This window comes from Octopus sinensis, linkage group LG1 (assembly GCF_006345805.1).
Source record: "Octopus sinensis linkage group LG1, ASM634580v1, whole genome shotgun sequence".
Taxonomy (NCBI): domain Eukaryota; kingdom Metazoa; phylum Mollusca; class Cephalopoda; order Octopoda; family Octopodidae; genus Octopus; species Octopus sinensis.
This window is the reverse complement of record NC_042997.1, coordinates 117,566,583-117,575,137: the sequence shown is the minus strand read 5'-3', so window position 1 is coordinate 117,575,137 and position 8,555 is coordinate 117,566,583. Positions and strand designations below refer to the sequence as shown.

General features: G+C 36.3%; 1 protein-coding gene across 1 annotated transcript in view; it reads left to right on the top strand.

Moving 5' to 3' along the window:
* The first annotated feature begins 788 nt into the window (after positions 1-788).
* Positions 789-8,555, top strand: part of LOC115212243 (sodium-dependent multivitamin transporter-like) — a 106,785-nt gene continuing 99,018 nt past the window's right edge. The window contains exon 1 of the mRNA XM_029781090.2: positions 789-900. The gene's annotated coding sequence lies outside the window, so the exon portion shown is untranslated. The remainder of the gene's footprint in view (positions 901-8,555) is intronic.

The following is an 8,555-nucleotide window of genomic DNA, read 5'->3' as shown; positions in this document are numbered from 1 at the left end:
ATTTCCACATTTCTTTTTTCAATAGTTTTGACTATAGTCAAAACTATTGAAAAGTTTGCCAAACGCAACGAAAATTTCAGGACAATAAAAAAAAGAAATAAGTGGAAGTTTTACCGGTGAGTGTGTTACATAATAAGGCACAAAATGAAAATAACTCTCCCCAGACACAATAGAATATACTTCAACACACGAACTCATATAGAGAATCTTGCAAACCAAATCCCAAAACGAAATAAGTAGACTCAGCGACATTGAAATATTTTAATCATGCAAGACATACTAACAGTTGAAACCTCCAGATATGAGTAGCAATTTCTATACATACGATAAATGGCATTGTTGAGCGATGATAAGAGAAATATTGAAATGGGGGGATATAGATGAAGGGAGATTAAGGGATCCTAAAGAAATATAGAAATTATGATAAAATAGATACGTGGGACACGCAGAAAGAAGACAGAGGGAGACGGAGATGAAGAGATGTGAATATTCATAAGTATATATATATATATATATATATATATATATATATATATTATATATATATATATATATATATATAAATGAATTGTAAACGCAAAATTATCAGTAATTACACACACACACACACATTCTTCGAATAATCTATACCCGTTTGATACAAGTGTATAATTATGTAAAGAGATAAAAATAGAGGAATAAAGAAAGAGAGCAACAGATATTGTGTGAAGGAGGGAGGTGGGGTGAGAGAGTGTAAGAGAGAGAAAGACAGAGGGAGAGGGAGGGAGGGAGAGAGAGAGAATGAGAGAGAGAGAACGAAATAGAGAGTGAAAGGGACAGAGAATCACTGACCTGCAAATACTGTATAAAAAGGCAAAATACTCCATTTCTGAAACTCATTTCCACTTAATTTCAACAACGGTAAGAAAATACTTTACATTACTTTAAAGGATCCGTAATAGTAAATAACTTTTTATAACAAGAAAGAGAAATGTCACAACATTTTTATATTTGTTTTAATATTTTCTTTTATATGTACTACCTCACTTCTATTTTCTTATATATATATATATATATATATATTATATATATATATATATTATATATATATATATATATATATAATCAATAATAATAAAGGGTAAAATTAATTAATTAACTAGTAATTAAAAATTCCACCAAGTAGAATTCGGCATGATAAAAGGACCATTTTTCAGTAAACTTAAACAATTTTACCCTTTATTATTATTGATAATATAATTCTCTTCCTGATAATTATATTCTTTTTATAAAATATTATATATATATATATATATATATATTATATATATATATATATATATAGTTCGCTTTTCATGTTTTTGTGTAGGGCACTTAAATTAAATGTACTCAGCTCACACAAAAGCAGACAGACATGTGCACACATTATATACGTATCCAAACATGCATTCATAACCTTCAATTATTTATTTCCACGTTGGATATATTTATGAATGAACATATTGTCCTGGTACCTGTCAGACTGCTTGTTTGTAGTGAAGTGTGTATTCTGATTTATTTTTTCTGTTATTCAATTAAAGTTTCCGTTTTTTTATGAACTCTATGTGTGCTTTTTATGAACTCTATGTAATTTTATTGAGAGTTGTTTGTAGTTGTCTGTGTCCATTTGATCCTGAATTATTCCATCGTCTGCTATTTTAATCTGTTATTAAGTAATATTCTACTTATTGAAATGTTGTTTAGTCTTAACGCATTTAAAAGGTCGTTTCCGGCGGGACTTGATTACTATAGAAACACTCACTATCTCCCTCTATGGATGGGTATTTGTTGGTGTTCAAGGCGGCGAGCTAGCAGAAACGTTAGCACGTCGGGCGAAATGCTTAACAGTATTTCGTCAGCCGTTACGTTGTGAGTTCAAATTCCGCCGAGGTCGACTTTACCTTTCATCCTTTCGGGGTCGATAAATTAAGTACCAGTTACGCACTGGGAGTCGATGTAATCGACTTAATACCTATGTCTGTCCTTGTTTGTCCCCTCTGTGTTTAACCCACAGTCACGGTAGGTGTGCAAATTATAAAAGTTTTAAGGAAAGGGAAAAGGAACCTCGATTGTGCAACCTCACACAAACTTGTTGAGCATCTTCCAGTATGTTCCTAGTTATATAACACGATTTTATTGGAGCGTGTGCATTCACTTTATCTCAGATTATGTCTCTAGTCATCATTTTTATAACATTGATAGAAAGATTTTAAAAAATTTCGATTGTAGAAATGTTAATTGATTTCTTTACATTTTCAATGTCGTCTTCGATAATGTTGAGGAAGTTGTTTGATCTTTTTTTTTATATGCATTCGTTTTTGTTCATAATATATCATACAAATACCTTTGGATGCTTTTCATTTTTGCAATTTTAACTTTATAATATATTCCATATCATAACACTGTTCACCGAACAAAACTAGATTGGAAAACCTTAGTTAATAATGCAATTCTCCTACGTTGAATTGTATTTGGTGTCATTATCGTCCACACTCTCCACTTTGTCGTTCTCATTTATTCCTTTCTACTCTAGGCACAAGGCCCGAAATTTTGGGGGAGGGGGCCAGTAGATTAGATTGACTTCAGTATACAACTGGTACTTAATTTATCGACCCCGAAAGGATGAAAGGCAAAGTCGATCTCGGCGGAATTTGAACTCAACGCAAAGACAGATGAAATGCTGCTAAGCATTTCGCCCGGCGTGCTAACGTTTCTGCCAGCTCGCCGTCATGTGGCATTTAATATTGCAATATGAATGCGTTAAGGCAACTTTCAATTATAATAATTTCAGCAAGGCGGCGAGCTGGGAAAATCGTTAGCACGCCGGGCGAAATGCTTAGCAGTGCTTCGTCCGTCTTTATGTTCTGAGTTCAAATACCGCCGAGGTCGACTTTGCTTTTCACGCTTTCGGGGTCGATTAATTAAGTACCAGTTACGAGCTGGGATCGATCTAATCAACTTAATCCCTTTGTCTGTCTTTGTTTGTCCCCTCTGTGTTTAGCCCCTTGTGGGCAATAAATAAATAAGAAACGTTAGCATGCCGGGCGAAATGCTTAGCAGTGTTTCGTCCATCTTTATGTTCAAATTCCGCCGAGGTTGACTTTGCCCTTTATCTTTCCAGGGTCGATAAATTAAGTACCAGTAGCGTACTGGGTCGATCCAATCGACTGGCCCCAAAATTTCGGGCCTTGTGCCTAGAATAGAAAAGAATTATAGTTTTAGCGGTATAATAATACAGTCCACATAACAGCCTATACTAAACAAAATGCGATAAGAGAAGACCTAAGTTCATAACACAAAAATTCTACGTTAAATTCTACTCACCATCGTCGTCCTCATTCGTAGTTTTCTTGATACTTTCAACCGTAATTTTGTCCACTAAAATGTAGGTAGATGATAATCCTTTGTTCATGCCATATGCCATGAAAAAAACTCTTTTCTTAATACTTTTCCTTGACGTTATGTAACGTTCGTTTGCTCATTGATAAGTTTGTACTTTCGATTAAATTCCTCACATGTGTCTTTCCATAGTTCTTCATATTGTCCTCAGGTTCTTTTCTATGATTTTTGATATCCTAAGTGTTACCAGTAAAACCACTCAAAACACACATGTAGTTCATAAGAGAAATTTTAGTTAAATGACAAAAAGAAAAAAAAAAATCTCATAAATCAGAACGTGACATGTAGCGTATTTCACTGCCGACTAACAGTTTGGTTAACGCCAACCCACAACAATACTTTTATGCATAAACATACAACATAGAAATAAAGAATATGAAACGGGACAGATGTGTGTGTATATGTATGTATATATATATATATATATATATATATATATATATATATATATATATACAGGGTGTCCCAGAAATTGCGCACCACCCTGTTTTTTAAAAGAATAAATCCTTATTGATTTCAAAAACACGTTATTGAAATTAATTCATAACAAATGCTCAAATTGAGCATCCTCTAAAATAAAACATGCCGAAAAAATATAATAAAATAAAATGCTTTAATTATTTTAAAGGAAAACCAGAATGGTGTGCGACTTCTGGGACACCCTGTTATATATATATATATATATATTATATATATATATATATAATATATATATATATATATATACAATTTAAAAATAGGATAAAATCTTTATAAGAAATTATCAAGTAGTTAGCGTGAAAAACTCATAAGGGAAAAATTTATTCACTTTAGATATATTTATTTATATTAAAGGCATTACTATACATAAATGCCCCATGCTTGGAGGGACTCTTAAAGTCAAAACTACCACAATAAACGATAGTTTTCGATTTTAAGAGTCCCTCCAAGCGTCATATATATACATATATATATACGTGCAAACACATAAATATACACACGCACATATATACACACACAAATATACAAATATATATATGCATCATATATATGTCTATCTATCTATCTATCCATCCATGAATCCTTCCATCCATCCATCTATCTATCCATCTATCTATCCATCCATCTATCTATCTATCTATCTATCTATCTATCTATCTATCTACTATCTATCTATCTATCTATCTATCTTCTATCTATCTATCTATCTATCTATCTATCTATCTACCTACCTATCTACCTATCTATCTATCTATCTATCTATCTATCTATCTATCTATCTATCTATCTATCTACCTATCTATCTATCTATCTATCTATCTATCTAATCTAGCTACCTAGCTATCAATACACACACACATACAACATAGAAATAAAGAATAGGAAATGTGGTTGTGTGTATATATATATATATATTAATATATATATATATATATATATGTACACACATAAATATATACATACACATATATATATGCATCATATATATATGTATATCTATCATCTATCTATCAATCTACACACATACACATACGCGCGCACAAACACACACACAGTCACGCGCACGCACACACGTGCATACACACACACACACACACACACACACACACACACACACACACACACACACACACACACACACAGATTGCAGTCTCTTCCTAAATAGATTCGAGTACCAACATTTTCTTGTGACTACGCTTGAACATTTGTGAAGATCTCTTTACATGAAACCATTATTACCCTTGCTTACCCACAAACAAAACAAATGCATAAGTGTGTGCGTGCGTGCGTGCGTGCGTGTGTCTGTGTGTGAGTGTTTGTGTGAGCACATATTTGATTGGTTCACATGAATGATTTAACTTATCATATGGGCTAATGCGGCGAGCTGGCAGAAACGTTAACACGCCGGGCGAAATGCTTAGCGGTATTTCGTCTGCCGCTACGTTCTGAGTTCAAATTCCACCGAGGTCGACTTTGCCTTTCATCCTTTCGGTGTCGATTAAATAAGTACCAGTTACGCACTGGGGTCGATATAATCGACTTAATCCGTTTGTCTGTCCTTGTTTGTCCCCTCCGTGTTTAGCCCCTAGTGGGTAATAAAGAATTTAGTATTTCGTCTGTCTGTACGTTCTGAGTTCAAATTCCGCCGAGGTCGACTTTGCTTTCATCCTTTCGGGGTCGATAAATTAAGTACCAGTTGCGTACTGGGGTCGATCTAATCGACTGGCTTCCTGCCCCCAAATTTCGGGCCTTGTGCCTTGAGTAGAAAAGAATATTTTATTTCGTCTTTACGTTCTGAGTTCAAATTCCACCGAGGTCGACTTTGCCTTTTATCCTTTCGAGGTCGATAAATTAAGTACAAGTTGCGTACTTGGGTCTGATCTAATCGATTGGCCTTCTCGCCTCAAATTTCGGGCCTTGTGCCTCGAGTAGAAAAGAATATTCTATTTCGTCTTTACGTTCTGAGTTCAAATTCCGCCGAGGTCGACTTTGCCTTTTATCCTTTCGAGGTCGATAAATTAAGTACCACTTGCGTACTTGGTTCGATCTTATCGACTAGCCTCCTCTCCCCAAATTTCGGGTCTTGTACTTCGAGTAGAAAAGAATATTTTATTTCGTCTTTACGTTCTGAATTCAAATTCTGCCGAGGTTGACGATGCATTCATCCTTTCGTGGTCGATAAATTAAGTACCAGTTGTATACTGGAGTTGATCTAATCGAGTGCCCTCCCCCAAAATTTCGGACCTTGTGCCTAGAGTAGAAAAAAGAATTATTATATGGGTGTTGATCATAATTTGTGTTTTCCTTGATATCTTTTTTGTAACTTCCACTCCGTTCCACTTACTCTACACTTCATTTAACATTTATTCCAGTTCATGAACAGCAATTGAGAGAATTATTTCATTAGCAAAGCGTTACTGATTTAAAGATTCACTATTTGAATCTGCTCCTTTCAATTTCACTGAAACCCTTTAATGATGAGTTCTAGGGCAATACTATGTTTAGGCAATACTATACCACCTTATTAAAGGCGGCGAGCTGGAAGAACCGTTACCTATTTCTTTACTACCCACAAGGGTCTAAACACAGAGAGGACAAACAAGGACAGACAAACGGAATAAGTCGATTATATCGACCCCAGTGCGAAACTGGTACCTAATTTATCGACCCCGGAAGGATGAAAGGCAAAGTCGACCTCGGCGGAATTTGAACTCAGAATGTAACGGCAGACGAAATACGGTTACGCATTTCGCCCGGTATGCTAACGTTTCTGCCAGCTCGCTGCCTTGGAAGGATCGTTACTGCACTGAACAAAATGCTAAGTAGAATTTCGTCCGCCTTTACGTCCTGAGTTCAAACCCCACTTAGGTCGATTTCGCCTTTAATCCTTTCAGGGTCGATTAAGTAAGTGTAAGTTGAATACTGGTGGAAGGGTCTATGCAATCGACTTATTCCCTCTCTCGAAATTTCTGGCCACGTGCCAAAATTTGAAATCAATATCAAAACACATTGTCTTACTCCTCGTTAAATATTGAACATAGGCGCAGGAGTAGCTGTGTAGTAAGTAGCTTGCTTACCAACCACATGGTTCTTGGTTCAGCCCCACTGCGTCGCACCTCGGGCAAATGTCTTCTACTATAGCCTCGGGTCGACCAAAGCCTTGTGAGTGGATTTGGTAGACGGAAACTGAAAGAAGCCCGTAGTATATATGTATATGTATATATATATGTGTGTGTGTGTGTGTTTTGTGTCTCTGTTTGTCCCCCAACATCGCTTGACAACCGACGGTGGTGTGTTTACGTCCCCGTAACCTAGCGGTTCGGCAAAAGAGACCGATAGAATAAGTAGTAGGCTTACAAAGAACAAGTCCTAGGGTCGATTTGCTCGACTAAAGTCGGTGCTCCAGTATGGCCGCAGTAAAATGACTGAAACAAGTAAAAGAGTAACGAGTATACTTTCAAGGAAGCGAGCTGGCAGAAATGTTAGCACACCGGGGAAAATGCTTAGCGGTATTTCGTCTGCCGTTACGCTCTGAGTTCAAATTCCGCCGAGGTTGACTTTACCTTTCATCCTTTCTGGGTTGATTAAATAAGTACTAGTTACGCACTGAGTTCGATGTAATCGACTTAATCCGTTTGTCTGTCCTTGTTTGTCCCCTCTGTGTTTAGCCCCTTGTGGATAGTAAAGAAATAGGTATTTCGTCTGTCTCTACGTTCTGAGTTTAAATTCCGCCGAGATCGACTTTGCCTTTTATCCTGTTGGGGTCGATAAATCAGGTACCAGTTGCGTACTGGGGTCAATTTAATCGGCTGGCCTCCTCCCCCAAAATTTCAGGCCTTGTGCCTAATGTAGAAAAGATTCAAGAAGGCGGCGCGCTGGCAGAGGCGTTGGCACGTCGGGTGAGTGGCTTAGCAGTATTTCGACTGTCTTTACGTTTCTGAGTTCAAATTCTGCCAAGTTCGACTTTGCCTTTCACCCTTTCGGGGTCGATAAATTAAGTACCAGTTGCGTACTGGGAGACTAGTCCCCTTCACCAAAAATTTTTTCAGGCCTTGTGCTTTAGAGTAGTAAAGAATATTGATCATACTTTCAATGTGGAGCTTACAGAGGATGTTCCCTGACTGTAAATTTTCGACCTAATCCCTAAATTTGGTATATTCCCTGTTGAAGAAGAGCTGACATTTCAATTCTGACAAATGCCTCCTCATAATTAATGAGGCCTAAGCACAATGGTTGCCTTCCTGAATAATCTACTTAATGACCTGCAAATGGTCGGTTGTTGAGGACCCTTTGGTGTACGCTGTTTGTTTTCACTTTTTAATTGATGTCTGAGACGATATAGAACCGATTTATAAGATTTCTGATTTGGAGAAATTGTAGAGACTGTGAATAATTGGTAAAGTATAGTTCTATGGCTGAGTGTTTGCTATTGTAAATAATTAACACGTCTCATTCTTTATGAAGAAAATTTCAAGTTGTTTTAGAAGCAGGGTTTTCTTCCTTATTTGAGGAATTCGATGAACAGTTCATCTTCACTTGATGCTTCTCCGATATTCACTTCTTTTAATGAACTCCTAAGTTCATAATTTCATTTGCCTGGTATTTCATCTTCATCAGCTACATTAATTGCTGTGACCTTTAAATGTTTCTTTCTAAAG